Source organism: Phaethon aethereus, assembly GCF_964289735.1.
Source record: "Phaethon aethereus genome assembly, chromosome: 5".
In the NCBI taxonomy this organism is placed as follows: domain Eukaryota; kingdom Metazoa; phylum Chordata; class Aves; order Phaethontiformes; family Phaethontidae; genus Phaethon; species Phaethon aethereus.
Window position 1 is genome coordinate 25882839 of NC_138579.1, and position 6636 is coordinate 25889474.

The window sequence follows — 6636 nt, forward strand, 5'->3', positions numbered from 1 at the left end:
CTCCATATTCAAGCTCTTTTAACTATCTCTGCTTACTCATTTACTGCCCCAGAGCACTTAGTAGGTCAGAATGGTAAGGGAGAGAGTAGTCAGTTTACAGTAGAGCAGCCCAAGCTGGAAGCAGCAGTGGAAATGCAAAGAACACTGGTTGGAGCACAGTGGCTTTCTGGGTGAGCAGGCAGGGAACAGAGTTGGTCAGGGTAAGGAGCAGAGTTGTTGCTGCTTTGGGCCTTGAGGTAAGGACAAAACAGCCGCCTTTCTCAAAAGAGGGAGACAGTGCATGCACCTAGGTGGGGGGGAAATGCAAAGCTGCCTTATTCAAGCAGGGGCAACCACAGGACAACTTTGCAGGGAGACAGAACAGTAGGGCTTCGTATCTGTCAGAGTAAGATGCTCTTTCATTTGGCAGCTTGGGGAGGACTATTCCTTCCTTTAGTCCTTTAGCCTCTCTTGGGGAGATGAAGGACCATCCTGTGGCCTTTGTACAGTGCTTGAATCAGGCCGGAGCAACTTGGGTAAGGCACTGTCTTCCCCCACCCCCCCCTTCATCCTTTGTCTATCAAGTGTCTAGACACTAAACAGAAGAAGATAGAAAAGACCCTTCAGTCTGACCACGGTGTCAGCACTGGCCCACTCAATGACTGCCTTTGGTCCTTTGCTGTGAGATCTGCAGAACCCTGCGTGCACTTGCTGGTTAATGCATGATGCACTTCCAGGCACCCACTCCACTTTCTAATTAGGATTTATTTATGGTGAAGGGAACTCTGACCTGTATGTACATTAGATATTCCAGAATTATTGATCCTGAGTTGCATGGCTTATTGCAGGCTAGTGGGTTATCTCCACTAAAGAACTGTTTCCCTTATAGTGTGACCTCTCTGTTGTGAACTCGGAGCTACTAACCCTCCTGTCTGTCTGTTGCTCATGTTAAGGTTCAAAATACATTTTGTCATGTTGTAAGAAGTTAATAAGGCCTGCCTCACAACCAGTTTTGATCACTCACATATAGATAATATGTGCCAGTTTTCAAGCCATTAGTTAGTGGTTTTAGTTAAGTTGCCCTGTAGATGGTAATCGTATTGCTCAGTTCTAGCTTCCTGAAGTGCAGACCAGCCTTTAATAAGGCTTAGGTCACTTGTTTGGAACTGTGCCCATCTCCTAGTCTCATTGACTTAAGCCCAGCAGCAGCATTGAACATTGTATGTCATCCCAATCAGCATGTGCCTGGTCTACAAATGCAGCGTGCCCGTAGATAAGCCTGTTGCAGTGGAACTGAAAGTGTTCAGTGTATGTTATTTCACTGCTTAAGTTTCCTAGAAGAATCTGGTATCTTTTATGAACACAAGATCGCTTTAGGCACAGAATATTTAATCTGCAGGAAACAGAAGCTTCACAGTTATACAAGATAATTCCTCTTTTTGTTTATTTTTTTTTTAATTTCCATATTACATGAGTATGTTGTTTCTCAGGTATTCAAATTGCATTCATTATCCAAGTGACGACTTCTCTTTGGAAGGATATATAGTCTTTATGAATTTTCTGATAAATCCAATAGCTTGGCTGTGTGGCTAGTGATTAACAGCAGCCATTCCCATTCAAAATTGAATCTGTAGTTGGTTCAAAGAAGTAATCTTATTTTTCATGCATCTCTTTTTCAGTTTGGTGTATCTCCTGGATTTGTATCTGGTCCTGCTGTCTGGCGGAGGCAGTGATAGAAACCCTTATTTTAACTGGAGACCTTTGGAACTAGACCATAGGTCTAGAAAGAAAAATTAATTAAAAAGGCAACTGCATTTCAGAGAGGGAAGTTAATCCCCGAGAAAGGAAAATTCCTTCTTTGTTTCTGTTGGAAGGAAGATTTCAGATAGGTTTTTAAAACGTTTTTCTTCTCCCTGTAAATTGTGTCTAGAAATTCAAAGAGCTAAATCAAGGAAGAAGCTTGCTTTGCGCTTCGGGTTTGCTTTTGTGAAAGCACAAAATTGTTTTCCATTTTGTTTTGAATATAATATAGATCTAGAAATAAGATTTACATGTTCAGCCAGAGATATAAGACAGTCCTGTAGTGCAGGACTTGTATAAAAATTAGCTTTGATAATTATTTATAATAATGGTAATAATCCGTTGGGCATTTTTTTTATGTCAAAGAAAGTCATAAGCTCTTTTCCTCTTTTTTTCCCCCCTTTAGATGTAATGTCACAGCAGGAGTTTAAAATGTGTGTTTTACTGAGGACAGTTAAAATTGCTTAAATCAGGGAACACTTGTACTGATTTAATTTACTCTCAAACTCTTTGGAGGCCCTATAATATGGACTCTTGTGAAAGGTTATCTTGGTGTCAGATATATGCTAGTTGCAAATTAATGGCCTCAAGTTGCGCCAGGGGAGGTTTAGATTGGATATTAGGAAAAATTTCTTCACTGAGAGGGTGGTCAGGCATTGGAACAGGCTGCCCAGGGAGGTGGTGGAGTCGCCATCCCTGGAAGTGTTCAAAAAACGTGTGGATGTGGCACTTCAGGACATGGTTTAGGGGACATGGTGGTTTTGGATTAATGGTTGGACTTGATGATCTTAAAGGTCCTTTCCAACCTAGTGATTCTGTGATTCTGTGATTCTGTGAAATTAATGCTTGGGACCCATTTAATAGTTACATAGAATATTATTGGTAATGAGCCATTTACATGAACAGGTAAGATGAAAATGCATAGGAGAAAGGGCTTAGTTGTCTGATTTCAGGTGCTAAGAAGAAAGTTGAGTTACTATGCAGCTGAGTCTAGAAGACAGCCACACACCTTTCTTTTTGGCTCTACCCTGTGCGCTTGTCTCCTTGTAACTGTGTGTGCATGTAACCTTCATCTATGGTCTGCAGCGGGTCAGTTACCGTGGTGCTGGACCTGGTGAGGTAGGTTAGAGGTAAACCTCATCATGTGGTTTATTCATTCTTGTGGGGAATTAGGGTAGAGAATGAATCCCTAAATGAGTTTGCTTTTATCCCCACTGCTTATACCCTTCCTTCTAGTATCACTACCCCTGCTAAAGCCACTCTACAGAGGATTTATCACAAGGTGCCTTAGGAACAAGGAGCATGTCTGAAGTAAGAGCCATGGATGTCATTAATCCAAGGGATTTCTTCTCCTTCTTCCTCTGCCCATTTGGGTAGAGGGGAGGCACTTCCTAAGGTCAGGCAAGGAGAGCCCCTATAGGCTGTTCTTTGAGATTTAAGCTGTTCATTAGGCTGCCTTGTTGCTGTAAGATGAGTAGTAGAATGGTGTTTTGAGTTTCCTGACACCATAAGATCTTTGCCTTTTAAAATCATATGCTGCTGACAGATACCGAGGAAAACCAGAGTACTACTCCTTTTGATATGCTGATGCTAAACCTGAGGACCAGAGAAACACTAGATAGACATAGAAGAGCATTCCTTGTGGCCATTCATTTTCTGTAAGAAGAGTGTCTGAATCCAGCGTTGAGTGTTGTGTGCTTATATATATTGAGGCTAGATAAGAGACCAAAGCAACAAAGTTGTTTTTTTTTTTTTAAATCACAAGTGTGAAAGAAAAGACTGATTCTCCTTGTCTCATATCTGGGAAAATATTGGATGTGACAATGTCATGTAGATGTAGCAGAACATCTCAACTGGTAGAATGAAAAACTGGGAACTGATCGTCTTAAACACATTGGCTAATTAGACTGTGAAAGAAGCCAGGAGTTCAGCAGGAATCAAAGTGCTAAGTCTTTTATCTAAATAAGTTTGATTTGCAGTAAATACCAGCTAAATAAAATTTTAGAAGGTACATGAAACTGCAGAGTTCAAGTACATCTTGTTATGAGGAAAATTTTCTGTGGGGTTATTCAATGTTTGCCTCCAAGGAGTCTCTGGCAACTTATTCTGAAACACTGGTGCTGTTGCAGCTGAAGACACAACGTCAGGCTGGCTGGACGGTGGGTCTGACTCCCCTTGACTCTTCTGTGTTCCATTCTGGATTTTACATGTTGCGCTCTCAGAAGCTTCATCACAAGAATTTTGTGATCTGTCAGTGAGGGTTATCTGGTTTAAGCCCATCCAGACTGGTAAGCCAAGTCCATTGGGCAAGAAGCTGGATGCCAGCCATTAAGCTCAGAGCTAAGGAGGCTTTGCTAAGTGATGACGTTGAAGCTTAGGAGCTGCCTTTGGAAATTATAAATAGCTGGAGATGGTCTGCCTGCAACATCCAGGATGCCCTCTGCTCTCCTGAGAGGGAAGCAGTCTGGTCTCAACTCACTGCTCCAAGCTGCTAGCATAGTCTTTCAATAGGGAGCATCTTGTAGGTGGTCATACCTTTTTCAAACCTGTATTCTTGTGAAATGTGATGGTTGTCTGTCAGTCCTATTTATGTGAATATTTTTGATGTCCTGTGATTTCAAAATTGAGTTCTCGGCACCAGTCATTTGCTTTTCATGTCCTCCCAAGATAAGAGTTTTAAATGGAGGAGAGGATATTTTAACAAAATGTGGCACTGAACCTCTTGCTGAAAGGCACATGTGAAGACTATATTGATAGCGTGCTTGCATTCCTTCTAGGCTTGGTTTGTATTGTTTATATTTGATGTGTTGTGGCTGATTTGTAATAGTATATTGGAACTTATATCCCTTTAAATAAACTTTTCACTATGTAACCAAGAGCTTTGTCTCCTGTTTAAAGCAAGTGAGTGAGAAACTGAACTACAGACTTTCCAACAAAACAAGAATACAATTAAACTTAGTTTTATGAGCAAAGAGGCAAATACTCAAAATGTACTTTGCGGTGTACTGGATGTTCTGGTTGCAAATGGATAGGAAAATGCTCTGTTGTCAGCTGGTGATGATGGTTTCAGCCAGGAAATTTTGGGTCTGTTAAAAAAATATCCCAGCAAGCCATTTTAATTCTTCAAATGCTCTGCAATGCTCGAGATTATACTGAGTGCCTGAAGGAGAGGAACAAGCAAGTAGCCAAGTTTATATCCTGGACCACAGGCAGAGTTTGAATGCTTTACCCTCCAGTGCTTCGTATTAGTACTTTACACCTCCATTTGCAGAGATCACCTATAGCTAGCTATTCTGTTCAGTTTTCAGTCTGAAGGATTAAAAACATCTCAGGCACGGATTAAAGTAACTAGAGAAAAGTTTGCCCTTCATAGCTCCTCATAGCTGCTTGCCCATCAACTTTATTTACATGCCCATGGTCTGATAGAAGCACCTGCTGGTTAAAATGAAGAATAATACCTGCAGCCTGAGCCATCCTTCCTCAGTTGTCTCTTGGGAAGCTCAGTAGGACAAGTGCTGCAATAGTTCAGTTGCCTCTGCTCTAGTCCTGTGTTTCCTTGGGGCACGTAATAAAATAATTGATGGGCAGGAGCAATCATAAAGCAAGTTGATCAAAGGGCTAGATGACTGCCATGTTAAAGATGTTTCATCCTGTTTTAAGACCACCAAAGAGAAACAGCAACTGCAGCTATTTGGTTACCATGCACTTAGTATGAATCCCTGTCCTTGTGCTTGGGTCAGGCTTATGGCCAAGAGGAAAAGCAAGCGACTTGGTGGGGATGCAAGGAAGTGACGTGAAATTTCGTAACGTTAGTTCTTTCCCAGCCTTTCTGTAATTTTTGTGGTTAGGCTGCAGCAGAAAGGCTCTGATCACGAGCTGCTGAGTGAAGGTCGCACAGCAGGCTTTCTTGGCCCTGCCTGGGAAGTTACTCCCCTCTTTCAGCTGCGGACGGAGAACATAATTCTTTGGCTGGTGAAGCCCCGTCATTGCTGTTAGTGGTGTCTGATTGCTAACAGCAGGTTTGAGCTTAGCAGAGCTATTCATTGTTACACAGGTGCTATTGGGTACACTGTAGCATGATTTAATTATTGTTGTTTAAGGAGGATCTGCCACCATCCAGCCTTCTCTTGGTAGTAGCCCTGACCATGGAATAAGAGAAGCAAGTTTCACACCTGCTCCTTTTTACGAGAGCTACAAGAAATGTGTACAGACACCATCACCCAGGAATCGGCAAGCTACACCCCCCTCCCCCCCGAAAGGGACGCGTGGCTTGGGCTCCAGCAGTGACTGTAACTCGCTGCGGAGGCGCGGGCAGGCCTGGCTGAGGACGGCCGGAGCTGCTGCCGTGGCTGCCCCAGGCACTGCTGCCGTGAGTGGCCGGGCACTGCGTTCTCGGGCGCTCCTCACGCCGACCAGGGCTCTGCGGCCAGGGCGGGCCCCGCCGGGCCCCTCCGCGGGCAGCCCGGGGGCGGTGGGTGGCTGGCGGCCGCCCCCAGCTGCGCCGCGGCGCCTTAACGGTGGCAGCCCGCGGCCCATGCAGGCGCCCGCCGCCATGCTACCCGCCTGCCTCCGAGCGCGGCCGAGGCCGGGGTGGAACGTCCAAGAGAGCGGCCTCGCCTTCTACGTGCTGTGGGCGCTGCGGGAGCCGCCGCGGCGGCTCGGCAGGTGAGGACCGGCCCTGCCCTTCCCCTGGGGCTGTGAGGGAGCGGTGGGGCCGGCCTGGCCCCGACCCTGCTGCCCAGGGTGGGTTCCCCCGCGGGCCGGGGGCGACCGGCGTGCCTCGCCTCCTTCAGCTGCCCCTGCCCACATGACCGCGCTGCCCCAGCTCATGGCTGCGCTCCCTTCCCAGGCTACTGT